Genomic DNA, 23080 nt, shown 5'->3' on the forward strand with positions numbered 1-23080 from the left:
GTTGTGTTAGGAAAGGTGAGAGTGTGAACGTGTGCGTACGAACTCACTGAGCATTTTCTCATCGACAATTACTCTGGTTCTTGTATACGTCGCAAAAAAAACACACGACAGTGACAGCCCTTAATGTTAAGGTGTTACCACATTTGTACAGCAAAAATGCGTAAAAAGAAGAAGCTAAGCCCCATTAAGACATGCATCTCTTTACGTAAATGTGATGCAAATTCAACATGTCAGCTCAAACTCAAGTCTGAATTGAATGCGGTCACAATAACAACATTTTTAAACAGGCAAAGAAGGAAATCCACATTGTGTTTGCCTTATTATGAATATTGTAATAAAATGAATTTCTTACTTATCATCTCTTTTGCGTGCAAGAAAATACAATCAGCCTAAAAAACAACAAAACACTGAGAATGAACCTACTTTAAGTTGTTGAAAAGATTACTCTAATCTCACATCTATAAAAAACAACAACATACAACCACAATAACAGTCAGACCAGTACTCCCTCCTTATAGATTGTCATTCATGCCAACTGCTACTGCTGAAATTATGAATATCTAGCACAACGCTCTGCATAAAGCATGCAGTTTAATTAAAAGCTTGTTAAGCCTTTAAAGCGAAATAACCACCAAATAGTCACTACGCTTCCGAGACTACTCCGTCAGTCGGGACGGCGTTACCAGTTATCAGCCTTCAGCCGGCCAATGGGGCGGGCCCACATGCACTAAAAGCCTCGCGGCCGGCCCGGCTTTGTAAACAAAGCACAGAGAAGCTCGGACTACAACACACACAGAGGGAGAGAGACTCAATTGTCTGCTCAGGTAGACTGAGCAGAGAACTCTACCATATCTTTACTGAGCAAATACCTGTTTGTTGCTAACTCTGAATCCTGTGTATTGCACCGTTAAAGCAAGCAGCAATGTTACATATTCAATGTTTGAAAAGGGTTCGCCCACTTCCAAACTTTTTGTGGGTGTTTAACTATTCAATTTCAGGTAATGGTAAAGTTTCGTTTCTCTTATATTAATACAAAATGCTGCTCTGGTTCAGACCATATTAAAGTGACACATTTTGTACAAGTATGAAGTGCTTACCTCTGTGTCTGTGTGCATAGGTGACAACAGACAGCAAGAGCCCTCCAGGCAATGACATGGTGGTAAACCACACACCTCAGACACACCACCAGTCTGCTCTGATGGCCAACCAGCAGGGCAAGAAGTTCTGAGGTACACACAGATCCCGTTGATGTTTGTTCACCGCAGACTGTCTCCTAACATGCTGGCTGTGAGTGATCAGGCATGATGTGGAACCACATAAACATGCCAAAGCCCTGACTATGTGAAATTATAGAACTGAACAGTTTGGTTTCAGGAGAAACCACAGAATTAGTTTCCTGTGTTTTAAAAACAGTGTGCATGAAATATGACCGAGGACATTTTGTTAATGTGATGAGCAGAACACCATGGCTTGTGAAAACCATTCACCTTCAGGTTCCACGCTTACAAAGAATGACAACAAAATGTCGATATATCTTCAATTTTGTGTAAATATTAGGTCTGTCCTCCACCAGAAAAGTCGACTAATACTTGATGACACTACGATTTTGACGACTAATCAATTAGTCGATTTAACCTACAGATCTTTGAAACTGAGTTTCTCTTCACCAAAAGCACATGTTTAAATTATGTGATTACCAGATATGAAAGATAGTCATTCAGCATGAAAAAAGGATTAATCAACTACAGAAATCTAAGACCTAAACGAGATTCGTCGACTAACAGGGGGAGCACTTGTAATAATTAGAGCTGAAACAACCATTTTGATAATTGATTATTTCTATAAGGCAAAAACTGGCAAAAATGTCTCAGTTCCAGCATCTCAAGTGGGCAAATTTGATGTTTTTCGTTGTCTTATGTTATAGTAAATCATTAATTTAGCTGGGTTTGGGAGTGTTCAACAAACAAAATAACCTTTAAGACATAAGCTTGGGCTTAATTACATTCTTTTGTTTCAACACTATTTTCTGACATTTTACAGACAAAATGATTATTTAATCGAGAAAGTAATTTTAAGATTAATCAGTAATCCAATGTATTGTTGGTGGCACCCCAAGTAAATTATATCTGAAAAGAAAACTTCAAAGTTTTAGCCAAGCAACAAGCACATAAAATCCACATTTCCAAAGGCTAAATCTCTCATAATATAAAATTAGATTTGGCAAGTCGCCATATGAGAGTACAAACAGACCTTTCCTGTGTTTATCTCAGTTTGGTGAATTAACAATTGTACACTAATGAACAGCACTAGTTACTGTGTGCAAGTATCATGTGTACATACTATTTATTTTCCATTGCAACTAGAGACGGTACATGTTTTACAGTCGTGTCCCTGAGATGAAACACATTTGTGTTAAGACAACCCCAGATGAACCTGGACCACAGTGAACTCCTACTAATGTGAGTTTTTTTATCATGTCCTAGACAATCACCTCCACCCACAGTGAGAAAACACCCTTATCTCTGACCATCTAAACACACACACACACACACAACACACACACACACACACACACACACACACACACACACACACACACACACACACACACACACACACACACACACACACACACACACACACACATACACAAAGACACAGCCAGAGACACACAGACGTACATGCACACACTGACTGTGACACCCAATCACCCTCACACAAACTCAGCCTGACAAGCTGGAGCATGTGTGACAGAGCTGCTGGTTGGAAACAGACATCCCTCTGCCCCGAGGCTTGGCTCTATCCCACAGGAAGCTGGAGTGTGAGCTGGGACACACAAGACGAGGGACGGAGGGAGGGAGGGAGGGAGAGGGGGAGCAACCACAAGGACTCAACGCACCACCAACTGGAACTACATGTGAGGGAAACTGATCACTTAATGATCAGTTTATTTGAAGTTGTACAATGATTTGTTAGTGCGTCTCAAGTTACTTAATGTTTTGATGATATTATGAAAATGATTCACAAAACAATGGGAGAGAAAAGTATCCGACATGCTGATCAAATAATCGCTTTTATGCAGCGACTCAAGAGAGTCAATTACTTTAGATTGGAAAGGAAACATTGACCTATTGAGGAAGTAGTTTTGGAGGAAAAGTTGCGTTTTGCGATCTTTCGTTTTAGTATGTCCCGTCAACACTGTGTGTGTCATCTAAAAACCATTGGATCCCTTAAGGATAATGGAAAACAATCACGTTTTCCAGTTCAGACTCCAGTTTTGGACTTGAAGACTGACTTTTGATATTATAGAAAGTCTTGGAGTGCTTTCACACATGTAGTTGAGTTCATTTGATCCAGATCAAGGAAAGGGGTAAACATGAAGTTACACAGACTAACAGGTAACTCGTTGTTTGGACAGTTTTGTCATTCTGTATCATCAAGTTAATGAGTATTATGAGACTGCAAATGTTTCGAATAATGACAAACAGCTAGATCCAGGACTGTACAAAAGACCTCCATAGACACACACATGACGTGTCTGATTTGGGGGTTATTGTTGTGAGATCGCTGTCACACACTTTTTTGTGGACTTACAAACATACAAGTACATAGAGTTGGATACAAGCACAGTTTTAACAGTTATTGACATATTAATCAGGTAAAGTACCTGTGTTCATTTGCATAAACGTTATATACATGGCCTTATGTAGATCAATTATAAGATTGATTTCTCAACAGATTTCACGATCAGCAGATGGATTTTTTTAGTAGTTTAGCTTTTGAAATCATGCTAAAATCACATGTCTGCTATCATAAAATCCTGTGTTGGTTCATTTCTTTCACACCACAAACAAAAAGCACCAGATTCGGCGTGGAAGCAGACCAAGACCCTTCTTTTAAAGCGGGGTCTTGGTTTGGTTGTTTGATCTGCACAGGTTAGATGTGAAAGCACCCTTAAAGGAAATACACTTATTGTGGGGAATACACTTTCACTTTCAACCTTATGCTGTCTTGCAGAGCTAGATGAGAAGAAGGATGCCACGTCTTTAGACCTTCTGTAAATATGACGCTGTTAACGCTACCACCAGCAGCAGGCTAGGTTAGCTTAGCACACAGACTGGAAACAGGGGGAAACAACTAGCCTGGCTCCGTCCAAAGCTAACTAAATCCACCTTACAGCACCTCTAAAGCCCACTTATTAACACTTTAGTAGTTTTGCTCAGGGTTGTCTGTTGAACTATTTCTTGGCTAGGACCAGTTGCCAGGCAACCAGCAAATACTCCAAAGACTCTTTGCACACTTTAAATAGATATTGCTTGATATTTATGAGTCAGTTTGTGGACTCTTCTCTACTGTTACTTTTATAAATTACATTATATATCTACCACTATGTCAGCTCTTCAGCAAAAAAAAAAAGAATTAGTTTGCTTGAATGACGCATTCAATTTCACATACATCTAAAGGGATTTTTTTTTTTGTACCCATCTAAACAAGCTTGGACCCAAAATTTCAGATAATTACCAACCACTTCACTACTTGAACAACATCCACATCTGGGACCCTTCTCCCACTGTACGCCCTAGCTCGTGCACACAATCCTTAACATTCACACAGACACATTGACACGCACAAGTGCTCACCACATTTCTGCTCCACAGCTGCACGAGAAGACGAGTAGATAAATAACCCCTTTGAATGGGATCCCGTGGGTTTCAGTGTATGAAACTTTGAACTACCAGCGATTGTTCTCTACAGCATAACACATTTCCGTTCATATCCCAAATGAAGTGTTCCTCTCACCAAACTGAGAACTCAGAAGACAGAATGTATCTGTCAGTCAGTCAGCAAAGCAGGGCTCTTAATGGACTACAGGTGCAAGCTAATAAGGGCCAATAAATGTGCCACAGCAGAACAACTGCCTATCCCGGCCTGAATAGAAATACCGGGAACAGAGTGATGGACAAAAGGGGGTCGGACTGCTGGTGAAACAATCTGCAGTCGTGAAAGTCGTAGAAAGTCGCAACCTGCTGCAGAGTCAGCACATTTAAGAGAAACTGAAGTGGGATATGGTTTGCACTGCCTACAGTCAGCTAATGTGGCCTCGGCAGGTGATAGTCACTCGCCTGTATTTACATTTTCAGTCCGTCAGCAAAGAACATTAAACACGTCAAACAACAAACATTCTCATTAACTTAAAATAGTCAGAGGATTGAAGGAGAAGTTCCATTTTAATTTCTGAAGTTTGGTAATGTTTCTGACAATGTCTGGGGTCAAGTGTTTTTTTAATTTTAATGGGGCTGCAACTAACAATTGTTTTAATTTTCAGTTATTGTACAGAATACTTTTTGATGAATACATTAATGCTTTGGTCTATATATACTCCATATATAGTATAGAGCGAGAATAGAAAGCAATACTCAACATAAGTACCTAGAGCCCACGGTAATGTCTTGTTCTGAGTTGTCTTATTTGTCCAATCAACCGAAAATATTCACATTTGAGACGTTGGAACCAGCAAATTTCTATATTTTCGCATTAAAATATTCCTTACAATTAATTAATAGTCAAAAAATACTTTTGTATTTAATTTAGGAAATTCCGCTTGTGGCCCTCCAATTGACAATCTCAGCGTTTAACTATACTCCTGCTCGTCTTACCTTTCACAATAAAAGCCCTAGACATAGCAGCGACATCGCTGTTATGAGAGCATTTCACAAAGAGGCAACCCAACAAAATAGCTTACAATATGTATTTATTACAAAAAGATGTCTTTTTTTTATTGATTTTATTCTGAGACGTTATTCTGGCATGTTTTATTTGTGCGATAGCAACGACGTGATTAGCTCAGAGAAAATGAGCAGAGGAGTCCAAAAGATTTTATCTTGCCTATGAGCTCACTATACAGTCCTCTCCATAGATCTCCCTGTATAGTGAGACGGGAGTAGTGAATGACTGAACGACACAGCCAATGTGATATAATATATAATGAAACTACACCGCCTGGCAGCGTTTCTCATCCATTCATCCTGTTGGAGCATTTCCCAGCATGCACTGGGCGAAAGGCAGAGAAACCAGCCTGCACAGGTCGCCGGTCTATCACAGTGCGAACACACAGCGTTGCACTCTGTGTGAAAAGAAAAGTGAGCGTGGATCCCCGTTGACCCTCTGTGTATTCAGCTGAGTCTGGTCCCATAAGCCCCGGCATAAATGCCCAGCGTGGTACCTCGATCCTCCCTGCAGTCCAAAGACCAAGAGACTCACTCTCACAGCCTCTTCCTTTCACTGTACACTGCCCTCTCTCTGTCTCCCTCTGTCTCTCTCCGACACCCACAGAAAGACTGTATCTCCCCCCCCCCTGCCAGTTACTCTTCCGTTGTCCCACGCTCTCCTCAAACTTTCTGCTAGCAGGTGCGTTACTGTGTGAGCTCCTGCAGGCGGATCCCCCTCTGCACCCCATGGCATGAGGACAGTGATGACGACATGAGGAGCATCAGGAGAAAGAAGGACAGGAGGAGGAGGAGGAGGACGACAACAGCTCTGGACCTGAAAAAACAACAGCTGCGACAGCCGCATTGTCATTCCAACATTTGTTTCATGCTGAGTGCAGCAGCAGGTCAGTTCACGGCATGGGAACCGCAGAGCTGACACCGGTTTGCATCCTTGTTTAGAACCGCATTGATTAGTTGATTATTCGATAAGCTGATCGATTGGAAATAAATATGCAACTATTTTGCTAATCATATAATTGCTTTAGTAATTTTTTAAGCATTAATTGTTTGACATTTGTTGTTTCCGGATTTTCAAATGTGATTATTTAATGCTTTTCTTTATCATACATGATAGTAAACTGAATGTCTTTGGATTTTTAACTTTTGGTCGCACAAAACAAGATATTTGAAGATGTCACCTTGAGCAGTGGGAACTTTTAACAGGCATTTTACTACTTTTGGAAAGCTTGTAGACAAAAAGATTAATCAATTATTCTTGGTTACAGTGCTTTAATTTTGTCCCCATCCTATACAGTATCCTGAAACAGCTTAAGGAAGGGATCTCTTCACGGCCAATTTGGAAAAGAGGAACAATTAAATTGACTCTTGTGGATCTTTCCTTTAATGCAAAAAAACACAACAGGCAGCGGCAAAGTGCAGCTTGATGCAATGAGCACATCTTGTATATGAATAAATTATTTGTAACATAGGTCAGCATGTCACAGGAGTCACCGGACTACTTTGTGCCGGCATTTCTATCCCAAATTTTAGTTTGGCGTACTTCTCTGCAGAATCAAAACAAATGCAGCCCGCTGAGCTCCTAGCGTCCAGCGCAGCTTTTCATAGACATTGCATGGCAGCTCGCGGCAGTTCGCACTTCACCGCTGCTCTGGTACGTTTTCGTCGTCAGTGAGCTGAATTTTGCAAACTTCAAAACTGAGATTTGGGCATTTGAAAACCAAAAATTTAAGGTCATGGATTATTTCTAAATCAGTCTTTACATTCTTTCAAATCATGCTGAAACTTGTGAGGTAACCACAACCATAACACTCAAACAGAGGCTCTCTACAGTAGCACACAGTCACGGTGTGAAACCCACCACGGCCATCACACCTGCATCCAGCCACAACGTGTAGGTGAGCCATTTCTGTGGGTCTTCTCCAGGAGAAGTGACCTGCAGGGGGCTTTGTGTGTGGCCAACAACAGCGGCTACTGATGCTGAAAAAACAACAAGCTGTTATGACATCAAGAACAAGTGTTTAACTAGCAGCTGTGTTTGCCACGTCGCTTCACTCCTGCTTTACTCTGAAATTTGACTCCAGCGTACAAGATGAAGATTTACACGAGCTTCATGGACACTCTACTATGTACTATGTGGCTTTTTAACCTTGGGCTGCTCTTACACATGGGAGGCCATGTTTCATGTTTCACCACACACACTATAATCATGTGTGTGTTACGCTCCTTCTTTACTGGCTCTCTTTTTGTTAGTTATTGGCTACCAGGAAATGAAGGCCCGCCTCATGTAATTAATGGGCACAATTATGTAATTGAGGAGAGGTCTGCACTCTGCTGCAAATAGGACCAGATGTCCTGAAATTCAGTTGTTCTGATCACTTACAGTGGGGTCAGCACCCGTACCAAGACCTAGCTCGCCCCCACATAGTTACCCAGACCCTCTTTTCTTTCTCTTGTAAATAAAGACTTAATGGTTTACAAGCCTTGCAATAACCGTAATACCTTCAGAGCGAATTAGCTCACAAAGCGGCCAGACGCACAGGCTGGAATGAGCCGAGACCACGGGGAAGAAGAAATACACCCACGTGAAATTATTTTATTTTCTAAAGAAGAGTTTTAACTTAAAGAATAATGTGTGTCTGACTTTTAAACACAGACATCTTGGTGATTAAAGCTTTGACAAACACTTACATCAGAAGATAAATGATCCCTGCTCATAATAAAGCAACTACTTGTGTACTTCCTTCTGGCTTCTTATTGGTGTAGTGTCTTTGCATGCACGGACATGTGTGTCTGTGTGTGTAAGCACATTATCGTGGTGAGCCAACCAACCGAGCTCTGAATTTGAAGGTTTAGATTATTGCTCGACTGCGAGGCTGATTTACATGCTGCTGATGTCATCCCCTCGCTGTGTATTCAGGTCTGCGCTCTTACTAAGGCGGAGAAAACCTCCCTGTTTTCAAAAGTTAGTCAATCTCAGCACTGAGCAGGCCTTTCAGTGTTTCAGTACGGCACAACGTCAGGGAGAAGTCAAACTGGTTGAGATTGTTACACCAAGTTAGACCTTCATTATTACCACAAAATTCTTTCTTCATTTGACTTTTTATTAAATGTTTTGTTAAACTGACACCACTACGAGCAGCTTCTATCCAGCACTAAATCTCTACTGTGAAAAACCACACTGCTGGTTGTTGAGTGAGCTACTCTCCTTCATCATATCCATCAGGGGATCTATTCCAGGGCTAGATGTGGGCCCGGATCTCTCTCCTACTGAGAATTGCATTGATAGCATGAAATACAGAAGAGACAGAATTATCTTATCTGATCCAAGCTCTTGGGTAGAAACATGTTTCCGGTGAGCAAATTACTTCTTGAAAAAAAAAAAAATCTGTTGATACCTGGAATTTCTTTCTTATATCTTTGATATAAAGCGTGATTTTTGAAAAATCACATTCACAGCTAAATCATTTCTCGCTCATTAAAACGTATGTTTTAGCTTCCAACAACGTTTCCAGTGCTAAAATCCCCTTATGTCGTCATTAAAATGAGATAAACCATCTAAAACATATAAAAGGTGGTTGCTCAATAAGCAGCAGAAAAAAGTCAGTCAGTTTAGTTAAGTCAGGCGGGGCAGGGCCATGAAGTCAGTCAGCCAGTCAGGACGGTTGAGTTGTAAATGTGTTCCAGCAGGAAAAGCCAAGTTTCAGAGCAAGGCGAGCAGTCTGGAGTCGGCAACTTTCCCCTGCTCCAGCTAGCGCACCGCCCTCCCTGCAGCCCACCCAAGAAGCAGCCAGTGGGCATAAATTTGAGAGGCTGACTCGCCGCGGATTTAAAACAATCTGCATCTCTCTCTCTCTCTCTCTCTCCCTCCTCCACGCTCACTGTGAAATGTTTCTTTCGTCCACCCTTTACTCTCTTTTTGCCCTTCTTTCCTTTCCAACAAATTCCACTGTTAATGAAAATGGAAAGCTCTTTCTCAACGTGTGCCAATAATATTATTTTTCTTTAGGCTTGATTAAGTCTGCAAATATGCAGCAAACGGACAGGAAATGTATTTTTCTGTGTTACTGTACGATCTTCGTACGGGATTCTTCTTCTCTATTGTAAAGGGAGACGACTGCAAAGCTTTGTCGAAACAAAGTTAATTGCACCTTCAGATAGTTTATTGTTTCCTGGAGGGAATTATTTTCTCAATAACAGCTTCAGCACAAAGTTAGACTGCTAGTTTCCATTTAGGTTTTATGGCACCGGACCACAGGGAACATAACAGTAAACAATATTTTGATTGATGCAACAGAGGAAAACATCCAGCCAGTTCGCTTCAGTTTAGGCTATCACAAAACCAACAAAACAAGCACACCACATCACTTTTGTTAATCACATGCTGCAGAGCTCTTCAGCCTGAATGAGTTTGGCTTGGTCGAAGATGCTTCTCTTTGACGGAGAATTTATCATCGTTTCCGCTACGAAAACAATCAACAGCTGTTACTTATGAATTAAAGAAGAAGGTTCGTGGGAAGGTTTATCTGAGTCATCAGTGAGAGTCTGTGACTTTTTACACGCAGCCTGAAGTCTGATCAAAGCGCTCTGAAGACCGAATGTCATGTCCAATCTGTTGTAGTAAATATGAGGCTGTTTGACTGAGTGCAGTTACCTTTGACCCACAGCAGATTCATGTCAGTGTATCGGTGATGGCTCGGCCTGCATTTGGCTTGCAGTGGTTGTAAGTCATGTGCGTGTGTCACTGTGCTACGTCCATGCATGAGGACTGACTTCCTGTTATGGCATCTGATCTGGTTAACGTGGCATCAGCAAGCTTCTCACAACTGTCACTTACTTACAGAGCAGGGAAACAGGAATAGAAGAAGACGCAAGCGGGCGAGCAGCAGAGGAGGAGGAGGAGGAGAGAGAATGGGAATGAGGAGGGAGAATTATACAGAACTGGAAACTTTGGGAAAGATGTAACAGAAAGAGGAGAAGAAAACATACAAAGAGAGAGAATCTTTTTTTGTGGTTTTACAAGGCTGACCACAATATTCCTTTTTCATGAGCATGCAGTACGAAGCCAGTGTGGTTTGGGTCATCCACTGTTTAAAATGTCATTTTTGTAACTATAAACTTGGAACATATTGATATGTTCACGGATCTTATGAAACGTTTATAATGCTGAGAATACACTCTTATAGGATTGCTTGATTTATCATTTGCAAGATAATTACAGGATCACTGAGCAGCCGCTAACTCAGAGCCCAGTCTCCGAAACCGAAATCTCCTTAAAATCGAGTATTGAAAATTGTCAAATAAATAAAAGTTGGAATTGAATGCTTTGGACATATTCATAGTCTTGTTTACTTTTTCTTTCCTTCCCTTAAAGAACAAAATCAAACTATATTTGTTCATGCAAAGTTCTATATTTTTCCCTCAGATGAGTAACATATTTTGTTACATAAAACAAAAGGTTTAAAACATTTTTAAACTAATATATACTAAGTATTGCTTCGCTATCAGTACCAAAACTCAAGTATCGTATTGACACTGATATTAAAAAAAATTTGAAATGTTAATCAGCACTATGAAGCACTCACTGGTGCCAACTGGCGCTGCGTCAGAATATTAAATACTAAATTAAATAGTAAGCCGCTATCGGCACTTATGTGCAGCTGCATCTTTGTGAATATCTAACATCTAAACGTGATGCATACCGCTGCATGAGTGATCACAGATATCTTTTGTGCTTTGTAGATTGATGTCTTGATACCTGCTGTGTACATTAAGACGAGTGTGTGGTATGTGGAACTGCGAGTTGCCCGAGAATATCTATCAAGTCAAGGATCCTCGGATGTTATCTCGTCTCAGATAACAAAGTTGTTGTCCAGAAGGCTCATCACAAACACACGCAACATGGATATGCCTCTGCACTCGTTCTCTACTTAGCGTCTCCTTCCTGCTCTCTCTCTCTCTCTTGCTCTCTCTCGCTCTCTCTCTTGCTTCATGGAAGTTATTCCAGCAGTAAAATGTAATAGCTTATCACATAAAATGGCTTGGAAAATTTAGTGACTTACATAGAAACTGCTAAGGAGGAGTAATCTACACCTCTCTACTTAAAGTTAAAATGAAGAATTGCATGTTTGTTGGAGAGGGAAGAAAGAAAAATAACAAGCCCTTCTAATCTGGAGCAGTGTTTCACGCAGATGTTTTTTTGTTGTTTTTGTGTCAAACTCAAAAGGCTTAAAATGACATCAACTCTCTCTGGAAGACCCCCCCCTGGCTTTCTGGCTTCATAATGAAGACCCGGGTCTCATTGGTGGACGTCAGAGAGACGCAGGCAGTGAGGAGGGTGAGTGTCAGACTTGTGTGTTGTAATTACGCCGATGATGGCAGCACTCGAATGCACCGTGGCTATGGCAACCTGGTGAAATAACAAACACCGCCCCCTCTTCACATTTAGGACAGTGTGCCGTGAGTCATCAGTGGCTGAGAACACACACATTGAAACACACATGCGGCAAAGGACGCTCACACATACAGGTAAAAAAAACCTTTCTTGCACAAACACACACCTGTAAACAACAAAGTCAGCCAGTAATGACTTAAACCTGCAGCAGTTTGATTGACCTTTATTAAATAACTGAGGACAAAAGAATCACAGGATCTTTTTTTCTCTTCCTCCTCCACAGATGCTGCTAGTGTTTCCCCCTTTGTCATCCACAGCAGACCACCAACTCTCAAAGAAAAAAACCCAACCACAAGCCCATTGTTGCAAACCGAGCTAAAGTAACAGCGAGAATATGAGTAAGTACCAGTGTGGGTTGTTGGTGCATGTGAGAGCAATTCAGAATCTCACCTGGATCCTATTAGCACTAGTTTGATTTCTAATATCAACCACATGAGATGATAGTTAACAGTCAGCATGCCTTACTGCTTTGACACACACACACACACACACACACACACACACACACACACACACACACACACACACACACACACACACACACACAACACACAAATTTATCAAAAACCGCCACCCTCATTCAAAGAAGGGGAGGGACGATGGGAAAGGGAAAGACTCCGCCTTTTACTGTCAGCAGCGATGCTTAAATCTGTATCAAACAGACACAGACACAGACACACACACACACACACACACACACACACACACACACACACACACACACACACACACACACACGTTCCTTCAGGCAACAAACACTGCATTTACTGAAAAATTCAACCAGCATTGCTCTTAATGCTGCCTGCTTAGCCACATGCTACTTCACAATTAATGTCTTGTAGGAATCCTGCAGATCCAGATTTACATCCACTGGCAAAGTTTAGCCCCAACTAAGGAAGTAGTGGTTTCTTTATGTAATTAAGAGGAAAGTAAGGGTTTGGAGACCGGTTACCCTGCTACCAATACATTTTTAGAAGAGACATATTTGCTGCTTGGATTATTTTCCGTTGCAATGTTTTGAACGATCAAAGGAGGGGATACAATTCTTATGCCGCTGAATTATTAGGTAGGTGTTCGGGATCAGAGGATAAAGTTTGCATCCTGAATTTATTTTAGGGCAACAAAAAGTTTCCTGATAAAAGTTGGGGAAAGATCATGTTTTTGGCATTAATAAAGTAAACATGCATGTCTCGTGCTTCACGTGAGTCACTTTTTTTCTGATCTTTCCCGCATCTTGAAATGCTGCTAGTGCCTCATAAACTTTTCATAATTTTTTTTTTTATAAAAATATAAAAATGTTTACTCAGTCTTTAGTTCCTATAGGTACAGAATGCACTGTCTGCAAGTGTGTACAGTCAAATGAAATCATTGTCAGTGAACAATTTGCTATTATGTTCAGTATCTTTGTCGATATAAAATGATATCAGGCCGGCATTAAATTACTACTAAAACGTATTTGCTGTTACAAGTCAGTAGTATTTAAACAGACAGGGTTGAGGTCGGATTGGATGGAAACGTAGAGTGTCCGACCTTTATTCAGAAATTTGAGGTTGGGCTTTTATTCCAAACCATTACCAGCATCTTTCCCTCACCTTAACCAAGTGTTTCAGTTGCCTAACCCAAACCAAACCTTAACCACAGTTTGTTTGCCATAACCACAATCTTCTGCTAACCCTAACCCGACTGTTGTTGTCATTGAACGTCACCCAAGGTTTTTGCATCAATCTACCCCCTGGCAACGGGGTTGATTTATGGGACGTCCTTATTGTTACCAATTCTCAGATGATGAGAATACAATTACAACTAACAGAAACCCTGTAATAATTTTTCCTATTATTGGTTAATCTGTTTCTGTTTTGTTTTTCTCTTGACTAATCGATTAATTGTTTTGTCTTTAATGCAAGTAAATAGTGGAAAGTTATGGGATCCTGCTTTTCCAGAACAACTAAAATTAGCAGTGATTGTCCGGTCAAAAGTGAGGCTTAAACTTCACATCATCCATCCTATAAAATAATGACGTCTTATACAGCCGACCTCTCATTTTTCTATTCCTTTGAAGTGATTGTCTCTGGAGAGCAATTTGTCTGATACGTCTTCTAATGGGTGGGGAAACTCTATGAGAGCATGAACAATGATTTTCTGAATATTTCGCATGACTGCAACATTCCCCCTTTCTAACATGTGTCCCCTTCGGCTAATGTGAGTCAAGCTTTCTAAAGTGTCTAATGCGTTTGCCCTCTGGTGTCACTCATTCACATTTCAGCATGATTAGATGTGTTCAATGATATATTTCTATGAAGAAGGATTTTCTGATTCTGGCTTAAATGATAACGGTGGCTCAATGACAACCAAAACCGACCTCACACCAGAAAACAATTCACTTTGGTCTCGAATGAACAACGTCAGTGAATGACGACACACAACGTGAATGGAGCCCTGCAGCAGTTTGAAAGCAACACAAACTCTATCCGATGAACCAAAATAACCTTCGAATACCAGACCCTGACACGGGCGATGTGAGGGAGCGGACCGCCTCTAAATCAGCCTTGAAGTGCGGGAGGAAAACTAGAAGATGAGGAGAGAAAAGAGTAGCAGGGGATAAAGAGAGAGAGAAAGGGTGTCTGATTGTGTGTGTCTTCTTTGCTTATGTGTCCTTTGGAGCATCCCCAGGACCCGTCTACTCTGTTCCTCTGAGAGACCGAAGCCGATCGGCTCCGCGCTGTGAGCCTACATGGTTTTAGCCGGAGCCGGCACAGACAGACAGCTGCTATTAAACCCTGATTGTTTCAGGTTCACAGGGTGTGAAAGGGTCTGATTGAGGGGCTGTGATCCCAGTGAGGGTGGTCTTTCTGCCCCTCTCTCCTCCCTCCCCCCTCTCTCCCTCACCTCCCTCTCACTGGTAGGTGGGAGGGTGTTGGGGGGGTGAAGGAGGCGGAGGATTGGTGGTGGTGGTGGTGGGGGGATTGCAGGCATCACGTGACGCATGTTTCTTGCTGAGCGGACCAAAATGGAATCTGGACAAAAAAACAAAACACGCCACTTGTTGCTGCCAGCCTCTCTGGGTACCAATGTATCACGGAACTGGCGGCCAATTTAAACAACATCATTAATGCCCGAGAGATCTATGAGGAGTCCATGTTAAGATATTTTTAATTCCAGACCATGAACAACTTGATGAATAATTGTCATCGCTCAAGCTGCCCCTGCTTTAAATGTTGCTAAAAGGGAGTTTTAGAGAACACAGCCGTAGTGATCAGCCTTCTCTTCAGTATTATGGAACTATATGGCACTCAGCAGCTCAAATGAATAAATAAATAAAATTGTGAGCCGTCTCAAACGAGGCAACTCATACCAAAATAATCCAGATTGATAAATAGCACTACAGGTAAAAGGTGAACTGTCCCTTTAAGTGTGCAGATTAAACATACAATCCTCCACCTACCTTTGTTTATACTGTCCCAATGGGACAAGGAATTCGTCCCACTAAATTCAATTGTATTCAGGCTGATAGAGACTTATCAGCGCTCTGATATGGCCGTGATAAACCACATCAGTGCTCTCCTGTGACTGGATGGGAGGACAGTCGCTTCCTGTATGGTCTATTTGTTTAAGAGCATTCCCATTAAGGAGCCTTTTGGCCTTAACACACTTGATAAAGACCAGGGAGGGTGAGGAAGCTCCCCTGCAGAGCTTTTCACACGTGGCCAAAGGACAAGTGCACTTTACTCCTTCGAAGCCCCCCCCTACACTGCCTCAACCTTGAGAAGGGCCCGAGTCCTTCTCTGTTAAAAAAAAACTGAACCCCACGCTGTTTACTTGATTATATTTTCTGTTTTCTTGTAATAAAACAAAGCGTCTAAGGTACTTACACGCTTTGTTTTCCAGTTCTCAACATGCAGAAACTTAAGTTTCACAAAACATCATAACCTCTGACCTCTATACTCTCTTGTCCATTTTAATTATTTAAAACTATACATAATATAACAATTAGTAAGTATGTAATCCCCAACTTCACTTGATGACGTACAAATAAATCATTGTCTCTCCCTCTCATGTTGTTGGAGATCTACTAAAGACCCTTTTGTAGCTTACAAATACACTCTCCCTATGTGTATGTGAGTGTGTCTGTGCAAATACTGTTTAGGGAGGATGTGAGTTTGTGTGCTCAGCACTTCTCACTGTCACTTTGGAATAAATAAGTGTTTGGCTGTCCTATTGAGTCCAGTGTTGACGCTCTTCAGTCCAGGGCCACTACATGAAGACCAGCGGCCTAATCTTCCCACATTAGCAGCTACAGTCAACTCTTATGCAGATAATTAGATTACATTCAACGATCTTTCTCAGATTAGACATGGATTATGGGAGGATTCAGTGCATGTTTATTTTAGCCAAAAGAAAGAACAAAAATGCAGCAGCACATTCAGCCAGCGCGCTATTTCAACATGCACAGGAGCTTTTCTGCCTCCTGAAGCCTCAGACAGCGCTCGGCCATGGTGTTGTTTTTGTGGGTGTCCTGACAGAAACTCACATTTGGAAAAGATATTGGCACCTCAAGTATTTCAGGTTACAAGAAACAGCTGTTCTCGGGTGGCCCTGCGACCCTGGGCTGTGCCAGATGATTCCTTAAACTGGGTTTGTAGTCAGACCACCAAAATAGGCACTTTCCCCCAAGAAATGAACATATAAAGGCAGGAAATGTACATTGTTTGATGTTCAAACTCAGCATGTCCTCGACATAACCACTATTGATAGAAAAGGCAGGGCGAATGTTACTTTCCAAGGAGGAGGAATGAATCCACACAAAAAAAAAACAGCTTATCACAGTCAACACATTTGGAATGGTTAATAGAACTATTATGCAACTCAACTTTTTTTATAATTTGCAGTGCACAGGAAGTTTAAACCAGCTCTAATACATTGAAGTCAACCTAAAAGTCACCTGAGGAGATAAAGCCAAAAGAGGACGCACCAAAACCTTCACTAATAACAGTTCAGAAAGTACGAGAGAGGTTATAACAGTGGCACCAAAAAAACACACACAGCGCGTCAACCACGAACAAACGCGTAATTATCTATTTATCAATGGTCGCCTGTGATTTAAAAAAAAAAAAAAAAAGGGGGAGAGAAAAAAAAAGCGAATCTGAACCATCAGACACTTACCTCAGGTCAATGCAGGAACATTCAGCATGAAACTTTTTTGACTCGATTCCCAGAGTCCTTGGAAGAGCTCGGAGTGTCCAAGGACTGCGAAAGTCTTGCGCTCCCAGTAAAGCCTCCCCTTCTTCTTCTTCTTCTTCTTCTTCTTCTTCTTCTTCTTCTTCTTCTTCTTCTTCTTCTTCTTCTCCTCCTCCTCTTTCTCCCGACTTTCTGGCAAGACGCACTCGGATGGAGATGTGTGAATTTCTTCACAGAAACCGACACTTTATTCCAGCTTCAGAATGGCTTTTCCATGGCGTTTTACTTACAGAGTCACTTTACCGCAAAACGGTGACAAAATTGAACCCCATGTTCGGGACCGTGGAGTCCCTCAAAGCGCCCCGGAGCTGGTTGCACACAGCCAATGCGGGGAATGCGCACCCCCTTCTCCTCCTCCTCCTCCTCCTCCTCCTCCTCCTCCTCCTCCCTCCCTTTCTCCACAGACTGTGGACCACCCCGAAACAGGAAGTTCACTTTTTGTTTTTCTTAAAAAAAAAAAAAAAAAAAAAAAAAAAAAAAAGGGACCACGCTGCCTCAGTTTTCCCCTCAAAAGTTAACATCCACTGCAGATTATCCACTCAGGCTCACGTTTTTTTTTGTTTTTTTTCCCTATAGCCAATAGTTTATAACATGTATAACGATTACAGTCACGTTATATAAAGACATTACAGCATGCATATGTTTATAACAATACTTAGTATGGGCACGGCTCTGTCTATATTAAGTGCGTTCCTATCTAGTAATCGGGATAATCTATCTATAAATGTTTGTGTTTACTTTATTGGTGTAACTTCATAGCAGCCTCTCGGACAGCGTGTGTGGCTGGCTGGCTACGTGTGGTGGATGCTGCAGAGCCCTGCCAGTGAAATCCACCACAAAACCTGGACTGGAGTTCCAGGACCAGTGCCACTGGCAGAAGTGGAAGGAATACTCATGCTTGTAGTAAAAGTAGTAAATACCACAGTGGAGACATTTCTTTTAAAGTCATGCATTCAAAATGTACTCAAGTAAAGGTACAAATTTATTGGAAAAACACAAATAAAAGTACTCCATTATGCAGTATGGCCCATTTCAGAAGAATGTGCGTTATATACATTTTTCATAATTACAGATACATTAATGTGTCCTTTAATTTAATGTTACAACTAGTTAAGTATAGAGCTAGTTATGAGTGCTTTCTATGCTGTGAATTTACCCCCAACGTCTTATCATAACCAAGAATACATCGACATTTATTTGTTGATTATATTTTTCATATTTTCATTAAATGTAGTGCAGTAAAAAGTAGAGTAGAAGTATAAAGTAGCAGAAAATGGAAATACTACGAGTACCTGAAAATTGTACTTAAAGGTTCTCTATCCAATATTCAGAGCATTAGTATTGGAAAAAAACAACTATTGCTATGTGAAGGTATGGTGGAGTGATGTCTACCTGAGCAGAGAATGAAGTGTTTGTTGTAATCCGAGCTTCTCTGTGCTTTGTTTAAGTAGCCGGGCCGTTTGTGCATGTGAGTCTGCCCCACTGGCTGACCCATGACTGCAGCTCTGCACGGCTCTCATATGGGGGTTACAGCAGCACTTTTGCTGTAGTTTGCACCAGAGACATGGTTTGCACCGTTAGCGCTGTTAGCTACGAGCCGTGTTGAGACGCTTTGAACGGCATTGGAAATGCTCCCAATCAAGTATATTGCACCTTTACATACAGTTCTTGAGTAAATGCACTTTCCTCAGTGTTGTTTGACACTTGAGTAGATGCACAATGTTTATCGCGGTGCTGTCAAGTCTGGGAGTTGTCTGTTCTTTTGTCTTACAAATGTAACCTTTTTGCAGTGTGTTTTCAGTACATGAAAGGTACCATTTTGGTAACATAAAAAGGACTTATTCAGCATTCAATATGATTCAGCTCCACCCTCTCATGTTATTTCAGGTGGCAAAAACCAAGATGACGACGGCCAGAATGACAAACTCAAGACTTCAGAACTGCGATGCCCAAACCAATGGGTGACGTCACAGGGACTGTGTCCACTTCTTATATACAGTCTAGGGTTTCATTCAACAAAACATATCAATAGGCATGAAGCACTTTTACTTCAAAAGTAACGATTAAAGCGGATTCAATGTCTTAACAGTTGGTGACCTGAACCAATGCAGGAGTCCATTGAGAACATATGGGCAGTGGTTAAATAAGGTTTGGTCAGTGAGAGTTGTGGGCTTCAGTCCAGCTAAGAAGGGAAATCTTGGACGTAAATAGGCCCACAGATGCTGGAGCCATATGCTTTATCTGACTGCAGGGAGAATCCAACACAGGCTGCAGTCCAGATTATCAATGGGAGGAAATTAAATGTGAGGCAGCAAATCTAGTGAGCCTAAATATAGATGGCTTTATTGGATCGTGTCAGACATGGATATTGGAATTCATTTTTTTTTGCCATAATAATCATTTGAATCATTATTTTCATATTAACAATGTAAACATGTAATTTACACAATAAAAGTATTTTCTTGAAACTCGGTACCTCTGTATGATCAAAATACAGTTGTCTGTTTAAAACGTTTAATGCCAAGCTATGAAAGACTGGAAAAAACCAATTCTAAATAGTATTAAGTAATAATACATATATATTATTACTTAATACTATTTAGAATGGTTTTAAGTAATAATAATAATAATAATAATAATAATAATATATATATATATATATATATATATATATATATATATATATATATATATATATATATATATATATATTACTTAATACTATTTAGAATTGTCTTCCCCAGTCTTTAATAGATAAGTATAAGTATATGAAGAACCTTAGTATAAAAGACAAACCGTTTACTCTGAACATATCTTCATTAGTAATGCATAGAGAGTTATTTTCTCCACCAATCCCTGAATAAAAAAATCTAGAAAGCTTCTCTATGTTCACCAGCTTCCTGCAAACTTAATCTGTCTGATTTAAAGTGCCGGGCAGGTGATGTACAGTCGGTTTATTAGAGTTGTTTTTGCTACAAACAGCTGCCTCCTGCAGCTGCAAATGAGATTACAGTGAAGTTGTGGCCCAGGTCTGTCTGTGGAGTAGTTGCACCACACCTGTAAATATCTGGTCAACCGAGCCACTCCATTCATATTACACTCAGTAAATTGTTAAATATTGATTGCTGCAGCTTTAAGATAAGATAAGATCATCCTTTATTAGTCCCGCAGCGGGAAATTTACAAAAAGGTGTGCGCCCAACGTGGGGCATTTTTAAAGTACTGAAAAAGGATGTTTCCAAATGCAATCTCACGGATTAGCCATGTTTCCTTTGATAATTACCCAGAAGAAACACTGCTGTGTTTTCTTCACTATGTTTCTAAAACAAGACCAAACATACATTTCTCAATGAAGCCTAGAGAGGAAAGGTGAATGGGACATAAATAGAAGTTCCAGATGTCTTCCTTTCAAAGCTCGTAGAGGGTTTACTGCACAAGAGGGATTAGATAGAGCTAAAGAGAAAGCAAAAGCTGTCGTCCAGTTCAAGTGAACGTGAGAGCCCAGATCTGTAACTGAGATGATACTTACATTGCTCATCACTTTATTTCTTAAAACCTGCCCTGAGCATGTTAATACAATATATTTAACTGTCCCTAATCAGTCAAAGCAATTAGGTGGCATTGGTGATTGCTTGCACTTCTAAAATATACTTTTACTTAATCTGCTGTAAATTATATTCTGTATATTGATATGACAAAATGAGATATTCCAACAATTGTCTTGCCAGAATATCCATGTCACATGAAGCGTAGATCGAACGTAGATCAAAGTAGCAAAAGTATAATTTACTCTCTACTGAAAATTAAAGAAAGTGTTGTACAGGTGGAGGGTGAAAGAGCATCAAGGTTTAGAGTATTTAAAGCCACTAGAGGACACAGAGAAACGTGCACATTAGCCAAGGCAGAGAAAAGCAGGTGTCACTAAGACCACAAAATCTTTTATCAGATTTGTTTTTCCATTGCAGATGGTCCTTTGCACATGTTTTCTTCCCATTGGTCCGGGGTCCCAGGCTTACAGTGCTGCAGCCCTGCAGGTACAACATATAAGGGTGCTGTCTGCCTGCACCAGGTTTCACTTCAGGCCCTGCAGACTGAAGTGAGGAAACTTGGAGGGCAAGAGATAAACAATTCAAAAGGAGGAGCAGTTCTGCATGAACACTGTACGCCTTCTGTCACTGCAGGATAGGTAAGAGTTGCACAGATTTCTTATTGTAGTTTATCAAGGAATCCAATGCATTGTTTTTGCAATGCATGTACACATATAAATGTATCAAATCTGCATGGTTGCTTGCATCTAGTTTCAGAATGTACAGTATTTGTGATGCATGTATTTGTAACTTCAGCATGCTAGTAAATCCAGATTTATAGCGTGTCATTGTTTCAGATGAACTCTGACTTTGCATTTTAAGAGTTTTTCACAAATTTAATGCAAAAAAGATATAACTTCTGCAATGATAGACAAACATATTGCACCCTTTTTTTGAAAGAGTTTAATTAAATCTTATGTAGTTTCCTTAATTCAAATGCATTGCAACATAATGCAACATTGGGAACTTTTCTTTATTATTGGGAACAACCTATATTTAAATTAAAACACAGACACATTTATCGCTCAAAGTATGCACTTAATATACTATAAATTTGACTGACAATTGGTGAATGGTATGTTGTACTTAACACGATTAATTATAGCAGTTAAAATACAATTAGATCCTGTGATTCACACTAATGAGTTAGTAGAAATCACAGCTTTGTTTCTCTAATTTACCCTAATTTACTCTCATAAATATCCCTTTGTGTTTAATTTAATTCAATATATCTTTATTATGAAGCATCCGGGGTTGTGTTTAATGGTCTGGAGTTTTAATTATAGATTTTCGGGACTTTCCATTATGAAAAAATGAGTGCATGCTCCTGTCATTTAAGGCACCTCCTGTTCTCTTTACATTGTGAAGTTACTGTAGTTTGAACATCTCTTCTATATTTGTGTAAAGGTGGAATATTTTTTTTATTTACAACGGGAGATCTACTTCGAATAAAAAGACATAGACAAATGAGCAATTGAGACTGTGAAGTGTAGACTTTAAATGAAGTGGGTGTTCAAAGTTTTTGCAGCATTGTCTGATAGTAGTACTACACACTGGCCAGTCACGAGTCATTGTAATCCACTGTACTGCTTTGAATGGATTATGTACACTAGACTGTAAGACAATTTAAACAAGAGATAGGCTAAGTCAGGGCACTTTACCATTTGTATTATTTTCTTTTTCATGAGTTAATGATGAATGAAAGACAAGGTTCAATTTTAACAGAAATATAGCTATGGTGTGTTTAAAGTAGTGCAACATGTTGAAGTTAATTATGAAACAAATTTCCTGGTTGGGCAATGTTGCAAGAAAAGAAAGAAATATGACACAGAATGGGTCAAATAAAGTGAACAGATTATATTTCTATTATATGACATAAATATAAAGTAGATGCCTTGTGTAATGGACTTTCATGTTATGCGTGTGCCATATTTTTCAGTGTAAAATTTTGTCAACAATATGTTCACAGAGTGTTATTTGATGTATTTGAAGCTCAACATTGTTACAGAAAAATCAAGTAAATGCAGTTGATATATTTAATATGCAATGAATGTATTTAATAACACTATGTTTTGATTC

The 23080-nt window shown here is 40.2% G+C and overlaps 1 protein-coding gene across 1 annotated transcript in view; it reads right to left on the reverse strand.

The window, feature by feature from the left end:
* gli1 (GLI family zinc finger 1) overlaps positions 1-17669 on the reverse strand; it is a 51539-nt gene extending 33870 nt beyond the window's left edge. Inside the window, exon 1 of the mRNA XM_054616399.1 lies at positions 17341-17669. The gene's annotated coding sequence lies outside the window, so the exon portion shown is untranslated. The remainder of the gene's footprint in view (positions 1-17340) is intronic.
* Between the last annotated feature and the right edge of the window lie 5411 nt (positions 17670-23080).

Source organism: Anoplopoma fimbria, chromosome 17 (assembly GCF_027596085.1).
Source record: "Anoplopoma fimbria isolate UVic2021 breed Golden Eagle Sablefish chromosome 17, Afim_UVic_2022, whole genome shotgun sequence".
In the NCBI taxonomy this organism is placed as follows: domain Eukaryota; kingdom Metazoa; phylum Chordata; class Actinopteri; order Perciformes; family Anoplopomatidae; genus Anoplopoma; species Anoplopoma fimbria.